This window comes from Leopardus geoffroyi, chromosome D4 (assembly GCF_018350155.1).
Source record: "Leopardus geoffroyi isolate Oge1 chromosome D4, O.geoffroyi_Oge1_pat1.0, whole genome shotgun sequence".
NCBI classification, from domain to species: domain Eukaryota; kingdom Metazoa; phylum Chordata; class Mammalia; order Carnivora; family Felidae; genus Leopardus; species Leopardus geoffroyi.
Genome location: NC_059342.1, coordinates 51,004,952 through 51,015,480, shown reverse-complemented (window position 1 = coordinate 51,015,480; position 10,529 = coordinate 51,004,952).

Genomic DNA, 10,529 nt, shown 5'->3' with positions numbered 1-10,529 from the left:
AGAGAGAGAGACAGACAGACAGATAGACATAATGTGAGTGGGGGAGGGGCAAGAGAGGGAGTACACAGAACTCAAAATGGGCTCCGAGTTCTGAGCTGTCAGCATGGAGCCCTATGCGGGGCTCAAGCTTATGAACTGTAAGATCATGAACTGAGCTGAAGTCGGATGCTTAACCAACTGAGCCACCCAGGCGCCCCTTTATAACTGAAATAATTTCTATTATAAGCCCTTCATGTTTCCTGATAAATTGAATCTGGTCACTTCTAAGTAAATTCAACAACTTCAATAATTTCTTGGTATTTCATTATAATACTCAAGGGGCACCTGGGTGGCTCACTCAGTTAAGCGTTTGACTCTTGATTTCAGCTCGGGTCATGATCTTATGGTTCTTGAGATGGAGCCCCCCAGAGGGTTCTGCACTGACAGTGAGGAGCCTGCTTGGGATTCTCCCTCTCCCTCTCTCACTCTCCCTCCTTCCCTCTCTCCTCCTCCCCTGCTTGCAAGCACGTGCTCTCCCCCTCTCTCTCTCAAAATACATAAACATTTAAAAAATAATAATGAGCAAATTATGGATTTGTCTCTTCTCTCAACAGTTGATTCTAACTCAAGTGTTTACATAGTAACATAGTATCTATAAGAAAGCATCTCTGTGGATGTTCAGAGTTGACATCCACTGATATATACAATCATAAATATCTGGTCCTTAGTGCTATCACCCTCCAAAATGGGATTCTACTCATCTGGTCTCAGACTGAATAATCCAAGCCGCCGCTTAGAGTTGCCTCCCTTGTTATGAGCTTGAGAACCCTTTGGGTATTTAGATTTCTCTCTGGCTAAGATATGTATCCTTGCTTGGGACATAAGAAAGGTTCGATTGCTCCCTCACATCTCCCCTGGGACAATGGTACAGTTAGGATCGTCATCAAGCCTTCCCATGCTGAACTGCATGATAATCTTTGTAATATCTCTTCCTTCCAGCCATCCAGATGGGAAAAAGAAGACTTATCCTATTTGATACGGTAAGTCATGCTGTAGTAATAAATTACACCCAAAAGATCAACAAAATTTCATTCCTAACTCATATAAAATCCATCAAAAGTCCAGAATACTCTTCATGACCTCTGTCTTTCACGTGTTGGCTCAGGGTTCCAGATTATCACGAAAAAAAGCAGGCTGGAAAGTCTTGCACCAGCAATTAGGTGCTTCAATGATAAAATGATCTATATCACTTCCATTAACAATTTGTTGGCCAAAGCAAGTCACAGGGTCATGCTTATCTTCAAGGGACAGGGATAGTACAATGCTCCATATGCCCAAAGAAGAGCAGGGCACAATACCAGTGAATTATAGCAATGTCTTCTACAGCACTGGTTCCCTCTATCCTAACACTTATCTGGGGGTCTTATAGGTTCCTAGTCTATTATTTGATTCATTACTCGGGACTTGACCCAAAATAGAGACTTAGTTCTAAAACCAGTGTCTATCTCTCTTTATTATATTTTAACTTTCTTCCCTCTCTCCAGTTGTAAGTATCTTTATCTAGTAAGGGAGGGGTTACAAAAAGGAGAGATCAAGGAAAAATATGGAAAGATGACCTAAGACTTTTAACTTTAAAAGTCAGGAATCTGACACCTGTTTCTCAGTCCTCTTGACAACCTCTGCTGTCCTATGGAGTCCCTGACTGCACTCTCCAAGTGGGATGTCAGCCACACATCAAATGAAAGGGAGCAAAGTCATGGGATTAAAAGTCAGTAGAGGGGCGCCTGAGTGCCCCTGAGCCTGGGTGGCACAGTCAATTAAATGTCCGACTTTGATCTTGGTTCAAGTCATGATTTCACAGTTAATGGGTTCCAGCCCCACTAGGCTCAGCGTGGAGCCTGCTTGGGATTCTGTCTCTCCCTCTCTCTGCCCCTTCCCCTCTTGCTCTCTCTCTTTCTCTGTCTCTCTCTCTCTCCCTCAAAATAAATAAATAAACTTAAAAAAAGTCAGCAGAGGTAGGTGAGTAGCAATTAATACTTCATATATTGCCTTCCCACCATCAACCATGTATTGCTTTCCCCTTTAGTAGACAACACGAGGGGGTCTATGGAGGCTGGACAGAGAAATAAAATAACCTTGACTTTTCAATAAGCTAAGAGAACAGATCTGGAAAAATGTGTCCTTAAGTAGTATGATAATGTGTGAAGAGGTCAGAAGTTGCACAAGCATTTTGCTGGCACTTGGTGAAAATGAAAGGAAGGAAAATGGAAGTAAAAATACATTCAATTTCAGACTAAGAAGCTCTGTACAAAACTTTTAAAAGTAATGCCTTCTGAATAGCTTAACACTTGTATGAGGCTCTGCCTCAGCAAATCACAATGCCATGGTCATTTCTCCTTAACCACTGAAGGTGACTCAAGAGATGGGTTACCCACCAAAGGAGACTTTTCTTGCTGAAGACTCTGTTCATTTAAATATATTTAATAGCACTTTACTCATTACTTCCCTAGTCCTCTCTTGATTATGAAACTTTTTTTTTCCTATCATGTTACTTTTCAGGATCAGAAGCTCTGAGACTACTGTTCTTTAAGCCAGGTTTAAAGTCAGATGGTTATGACATCTACTGTATCCATTTCCCATTGCTAGAAATAAAATGTCTAACAAAAAACCACAAAACTTCAGAGCCACACCACAATAACTGTGTTCACAGTCTTGAAGGCCAGCTGGGTGTCCACTGGGTGGCTCTACTAATCTAGGCAGGGGTTGTGTATATATCTGGGATCAGCTGGCCAGTGGCTGAAATGGACTGGCCTCAAATGGGAAGATGGAATGTTCCACTCTAGTCCACATGCCCCTTTCCTCTTCCTTGGACCAGCAGTCTAACGTGGTATGTTCACAGGGCATTAACAAAGGCACAAGAGTGAGAGCGCAAGACAGTCCCAAACACAGTTTTGCTTCCATCACATCTGCTGGTAACCCATGGGCCAAAGCAAGTCACAAGAATAAACCTGCAGTCAGGGCAAAGAATGGAGGCAAGGAAAGGTGAAGAATCCAAGCCATGCCATGCTATTTACCACACCAAGGCTCTGTTCACTGAGAATGCCTGGGCAGGGCTGAAGTCACTGACTGGCCTGGGCACTACCCAGGTGCAGACTGCAACTTAAAGTAGGGGCCAACTGCCGGGTACTCGGGCAGGGAGGCAGAGTAATGGAAATGGGATATGAAACTGAGCAGAAATAGGAATTCAAAAACCTTCAGGTACAGAAATTAAAGGAAGAATTAAGAAGAACTGAGAATAGCCAGAGTATGTCATTCTTAGCTCTGCTTTATCTGTGTGCATAGTACCTTCTGTTTTACAGACTGCTGTGTAATTTTCAGGGTTTTAAAAGCTCATCCAATCATTCCAAGCAGCAGTCCCTGCACAGTGACAGGTAGGCATTGCTTCCCCATTTGAAATGGGAGCATATTAAGGATTGCAGAAGTACAGGGAGGTGCCCAAGGTAACAAACATTAGTAAGTGATCTGGCTGAAACGCAAACCCAAGCCTGGTTCTCTTTTTCCACTCTACAATGAAAACTTTTGAAAAATAAGGTTTGAAACAGTAACATTTAAAACACCTTCCTTATAAATCTCCAGCATAAAGGCCAAAGTGCCAAGTGTCATCCAACTTAGAAAAGGATACGCAAATTGGTGGTTGCTATGGAGTCACTTCAGCACATCCTTGCTTGTGAAGTTGGGGTTGACACTGAAGGCTATTAAAAGTTAAAGGGAATCATGAGCCAAAGCTTACATATTTCCTAAGTAATGACAAAACATAACATGATTCATAGGAAACTGGGAAAAAATGGCTGAAAATGCTATTAGAGAAGGTCGGGGGCAGGGATTTAGTGGGGGAACCAGAATCAATCAGCAGGTAGAGCCTTTAATGGGAAAAGATTGCTTTGAAAAATGAGGTAGAATCAAAGGTATAAATCATGAATATGGAATCAAATAACGCTTGTTACCAAGGAGAAAAACCAAATGACCAAATGTAGGTAGGTGACCTAAAAGATTAAAACTAGCCCAAAATGTAGATTATTACCAATCACAGAGAAGATGAGTCAGTCTAAAGTTTGCAGGAAAATCTAAAGCCATGGATAATTTTTCCTCAGAAATTGAAAATATGTATTCTTGAAAGAATTCTTTACTGTCTCTAGATGTAGCCCATATGACAAATTTGTTGGAAAATAAACAGGAAGACTTGCAGCTGTCCCACCCTTATTTTCAGAGTTCTGTTTTTCTTTAAAATGACTTGAAAATTTGGGGAAAAGAAATTGGGGTTGACCTTACTCCTGCTACCTGTTACCTGACAGGGGCTTGACTTCTCAGAAACTACGAGGTGGGGGGTAGGGGGTTGGTTAGGTGGAATATGGGATGTGCTTCAAAAGTGGTATAAGAAGAAAACAAGTCCCAGTTAATTGGAAAGCCCATAGAATACAAGAGTACTAAAGAAGGTGGAGAGGAAATGCCATACTGTGAAACTAAGCCTCACCTCTACTGTGAAACTAAGCCTCTCAGAAATCCTGAATCAGGGACACAGCAAGGCTGTCAGTGGTTGAGAGCAACAGCTTATCTAAACATCAATATTCTCACTCCGGAGAAACAACGTCAAGAGATAAATATATACAGAGAGACACAGGCTTTGAAATCCATTTTCATAGCTATTACCCTCTCCTGGGCCAGCCTTCATTACCAGCAATGACTTAGATAATGATCAAGAAAGAATGCTCATCAGATTATTTAAGGACATAGCAAGTACATTAACAGAGGTACAATAATGGAGAGAAATGACCTTGAAACAGACGGAACTACCAAGACGAAATTCTGCAGGGATAAGTGTTCTACCGTGCTAAAGGTAAATCCGGGAAACCAGGTACACTAGCTGAGGGAAGATATTTAAGAACGGTATACAGGAAAACAAACTTGGTGCTTAAAATGGCTACAAGCTCAAGGTCAGTCTGCCTTTAATGCAGAGATTTAAGAACCTCTTTGGAGACAAGGACTCCTTTGAGAGCATGATAAAAATTAGTATCATCTTCACCTTAGACACAAGTATATTCTACACTTGGAAAGTTCACAGAGGGCATATGGGGCATTGGTGTATAGCTGGTGGTTTAGAACATGGGACTTGCTCTAAACAAGTCAGTCCAGGGTCCAGTCATGTCTCCACACTCACTTTCTTATTATGCCTTCCAAAAAATAACATAACCCTCTCTCCACTCTGAGTTTCCTCATCTGTAAAAGGAACAGAATAACAGTGGTACCCAGCCCTCCTCTCCCCTGCAGTGTTATTGTAAGAGATTCCTAAAATAAAGCACAAAGTGCTTTTGGATTTTTTGTTATATATTTTTATTATATTTTAAATACACTAATATACTTTGTTATATGCATATTTTATTATACGTATTATATTACTAAAGTCATTTGCTACCTTATACAACTTATAGGTAACTTTTAAGTTTAGTAAACAGGGCAGAAGAGAGGATTATCCTCCTGGGGCTGCTTGCTATTTGAAATAATTACTAGAACCTTGAGTTCTGATCTGGGCATATCAGTTTAAGAGGCACAACTGAAACACAAGCAAGGAAGGCCAGGAAGGATGGTGAGGGAGTGTACAATCTCGACATAAGAAGACACATGGAAGAACTAAGGATATTCAGTCTAGAGAACAGAAGATTTAACCAAATTAAAATACTTAAAAGGTTGTATTGTGGTGAAAGAAAGGGAATTGTTCTGAATAACTCCAGGGGTCAAAATTTAGGCCACTGGAGAAGGAAATTTCAGTTGCATATAAAGAATATCTTAGCAATTACAAACTGGTATTTCTTTATCACTGAGGGGTCAACATATTCATTTACTTAGTAAACACTTATTGAGCACCTACTGTATGCCAGAGACCATGACGGCACCAGGAATTCAAAGGTAAGTAAAATACAGACCTAGTTCCTTTAAAAGGCTCCCAGTTTGTTAAGAGAAACAGATAACAGATATTTTCAACATAAACAGAGGCAACTGTTGATCATAACTGTTGATAAACAGAGGCAACCTATAGATCAAGGCATGGCACCCACCTAGTCTAAGGGAAATGGCATTAGAGATGAGACATAATGGATGAAGAAGAACCAGCTGGGTGGCCAGGCATGCCACACAAAGTACACAGGCAAAGAGGTGAGAAACAGCACAGTGTATCCAAGGAATTCTGGGCAAGAAGGACAAGACAAAGAGGAGAGGGAGAGAAGAACTTAGATACAATCGTACAGATGGAGCCATTAAAGGATTTTAAGCAGGGAAGTGACCTGGTCAAATCTGTGCTTTAGATGTGGACATATGATTAGTAAAATGTTTGAGGTGAGAGCTAGTACAGATTCCAGTATTTGCCCTGTATCTCCCTGTATCTTGTCCTGTATCTCAATCTTCATTGATTGAGTAGGCAAAGAGCTTCATGATAGTTCAACATTTTTTCAATGGGTTATTTCGTCTTATATAAAATGAGAATGTTTCAAATAGGATATTTGTTTTGGGTGCTGGAGCAAGACAGCAAACCTAAAAACCAACTAAGAGACTGTGGTAATAATCCAAGAGATACAAGTGCCTTCATCAAGTATTCAAAGGTGTGGAGGGACTGAGAAATAGAACTGATCCCCTCATGGGCATTTCCAAAGCTTGAACTCTCTGCAGTTTGGTCTTCAAACAATCACAGAATTCTATGGTCATAAAGGACATTGAAACCATCTTACCCAGCTTTTCTACTGGAGAAACTAAACCCGAGGAAGATAAAATGTTTTTTTCACTTCTCCGTATAATTAGTTGATGAAAGAGTTAAGAACAGGACACAAAACCCTGAAAAGCTCCATCTTTCAACCCTGATCTAGTAAGTGACCTTTTATTCTACCATGTCACTCAAATTTTCACTAAATCTGATTTGTAGCAAATATGATTTTTTAATTAGGACTACAAAAATAGAGTTCCAAACACAAGCTGTTTGTCAAAAGGAAAATAGTTTAGAATTTAGATGTTTCCATGGATCACAGATATGTTATAGAACAAGAAGGGTCTTCTATTTAAATTTACCTTCAGGGTGACAGAAAAGAGCTCAGGCTGATTCAAAACTGAACTCTATACTTGCCAAGAGAATGACATTGAGAGGGGTACCTGGGCAACTCAGTTGGTTAAACAACCAACTTTTGATCTTAGCTCAGGTCTTGATCTTGGGGTTGTGAGTTCAAGCCCCATGATGGGCTCCACACTGGGGGTGGAGCCTACTTAAAAAAAAAAAAGAGAATGACATTGAGAAAGTCATTTAACCTCTGAAGCTCAGTTTTCTTATCTCTACAATGAAGAGAGAATTCTGATCTTACAGAGTTTTCGTTATATAAAGTGCCTCTACAGTGCTTGGAGTTCAACAAATGTTAAGTGGCTTCTTTCTCTTTCTGTTACCTTTCTTGTCCCCTTCCTCAGCAAGAACTGTAAGAAAAAGTTACCCCTCCCCCATCTTCTCCAGCCTGGTACTTTGGTAGAAAGTACAATAAAGTGGTTAGAATTTGGCCGCTGGTGTCAGACTGACCAAGTGATGACTCATGGCCCTTTGTGAACCTGGACACACTCTTTAATCTAAGACTATTTATAAATCTGTGATAATGTGAAGATACTATTTCTACCTCATAGGGTTGTTACCAGGATTAAATAAGCTAAATACAAGGTGTTGAGAGCAGTGCCTGACATATGGTAAACAATGCAGCCATTGCTATGATGGTGTGAATTTTACTTGCAGAAAATCAGGTTACACTGCAATTTCCTTGATCTCCTTATTGTCATCGTTAACAATCTTCTTTTTCTTGCACACTTCATCTTTTCAAGAAAATAGTTGCATGCATTTCTCTTCAGACATGGAAGAAACTGAAAGGCTTCCTCTCAAAAGTAATTAAGGTAAATGTGATCAATGGATCCAACTGGCTGCCAGAAATGGAGTAGTGGAACCGAATATCATCAATTCAAGGTATTGGACACCCACACATTGATCTGTGACCTGCTTTTGATTATAGGTCAATAGCTCCCCGTTCCTCATTCTATAGATCAGAGGGATGTTGAAGTACTTTCTATGGACTGAGTGGTTTGATATGCCCTGTGAAGACAGTCAGGTGAGGATTAGAATTGGCCTTTTGTACCATCCTCAATGACAAGCACAGTATACACATTAAAAATTTCCATTGAACGAATCAATCAGTAAAACTCCCTTTGTTAAGTGCCTTGGCACTACAGGATTAACTCTAGGGGCTATAGCTCACATTGCATTTGAGAACACAGGACTAAAGTGTATGGCAGGGGCACCTGGGTGGCTCAGTTGGTTAAGTGTCCGACTCTTGGTTTCAGCTCAGGTCATGATCTTATGGTTTGTGGGATCAAGCTCCACATCGGGCTCCAGGCTGAGAGTGAAGTACCCACCTGGTATTCTGTCTTTCCCTCTCCCTCTGCCCCTCCCTGCTCATGCTCACTTTCTCTCTCTCTCTCTCTCTCTCTCTCAAACTAAATAAATACACTAAAAATAATAATAATATAGTGGATGGCAAACATAGTAAATAAGAGATTGGGCTCCAGGGTGGGAATATTTGACTACTGGTTCCATCGGCACTTTAAGCCTGTGCCTTAAACCTGTCACTTAACTTCTCAAAATCTCAACTTCCTCATCCACAAAGTGAGGAAAAAATAGATGAACCTAACTAGTAAGGTTCTCACGAGATTAAGTGAGATAATGCTTGTAAAGAGTTTAGCACCAACTAGTGTTCAATAAATGTAGTGATGATGATGATTACCATTTCAAGTAAGAATTACTAAATGCTATACAATATTATACTGTTTAAAACACACAGAGAAGAATTCACAAAAGGGGAGATCAATGTGGCACTAGGTTGAGTATGCATCTTAACCACAGGATGGATGTTTCTTAGAGAAGATAGGTTCTGAGTCCAACCTTAGAGAAAGGATAGGTCTAGATCTGCAAAAGTCACGTTCCATGGGCAAAGAAGAGCCAGGAGGATGTGATCCCTGAATATTCAGAAGACACAGGAGTGAGTAAAACACAGAATTTTGAGTATGTGCTCCATGGGGAAAAAAGGGGACATTTCAAAGTCTAGTGTGGAAATGGTGGACAATTTCAGAAAAACAAGCTACCTGGTGAGAAAAACCAGTGGAGCAAAAGCCATGGTGTAGTAGGTGAGCACGGGCTTTAGCACAGACAGACCCAGGTATGAAACCCTCAGACAAATTATCTAACATTTCCAAGACTCACTAGTCTCATCTTTGCTACGGGGATACTTTCATCTACCTTGCAGAGTTTCGAGGAAGATTAAATGAGATACTGAAGTTAAAACAGTCATGTAAGTGTCTGACTCAATGTCAGCTTGTGTGAGCATCTAGCAATATTCTAAGATAAGCAAACACTAAAGGAGTTACACAAATTCACCTGGACAAACACTTAACCTTAGGTGAATTAGAAAAAGTTCATCTTCATTCAGGGTCCTAACTCTCATCACTGATTTCTGTTGGAATTTAAGTACTATAATAATTGCCAGGTATTATCATTATCATGGATTAGATAAAGCTATCATTATCTCAGTTACTCCTCACACAATCCAGGAGACAAAAATCATTTTTATTTGTCCCATTTTACAGATTAAAAAAGAAAACAAAAAAACAGTTTAGAGAGATTAGTCACTTGTCCAAGCTCACAATCAATGACAGAACCAGGATTGAACCAGGGCAGTCGGGCCCCAAAGATTGTGAGCTTCTGATTGTGGCAGGTGACAGACTGCAGCAGACCCATCTGAGACCCTCGGACATGTTCCTCCTGAGCCAGACCTGCTATGACAGCATGGGCCTCGCTAGCTGCATTCAAGAAAGAAAAATAGTTCTGCAGGGAAAAGTAAGCATAGTTAGGTATGTGGCTGGACAGAGAAGAGGCTCCTTCTCTGTAATTTAATTCTCATTTTAATGCATAGCAAACAAACCTTTCCATCTTCATGCACTCCAAATCTGGCCTCTGCTACAGGGAGAAGTGCCTGTTGGAGCCACTGTCCTAAAATGGCAGACACTGAATGCCTTCAAAACACAGAATCCTTAAGAAATAGGTTCAGTTGTGCCAAGTGACATTAATTGCATAGCCCAGCACTATCAATTGGAGTCTTGTCTGTAAAAAGAAAAGCTTGCCCCCACAGGCACTACTTAGAAACTATGTGCTCCTTTGCTGAGCCAAAATAACTGAAAATCAAATTCGAGAAAGTTCCAGAAAATCTGAAGAGGATTCAGTGAAGAGTGGAAAAAAAGATTAAAATATTAAACTACTGGTTCTCAATTCTGTTTTCTTCGCAATTGTCTCCATACATTCTCCTCAGGTCTCCCATAACTAATCTAACTTTCTTACCTCTAATCTCCCAAAGCAAGGGGTGGTAGAAGGAAAGAAGGAGAAAGAGATAAAAGCAGGAGACAAGGGAGAGAAGGAGTGTCTTGGAAGGGAA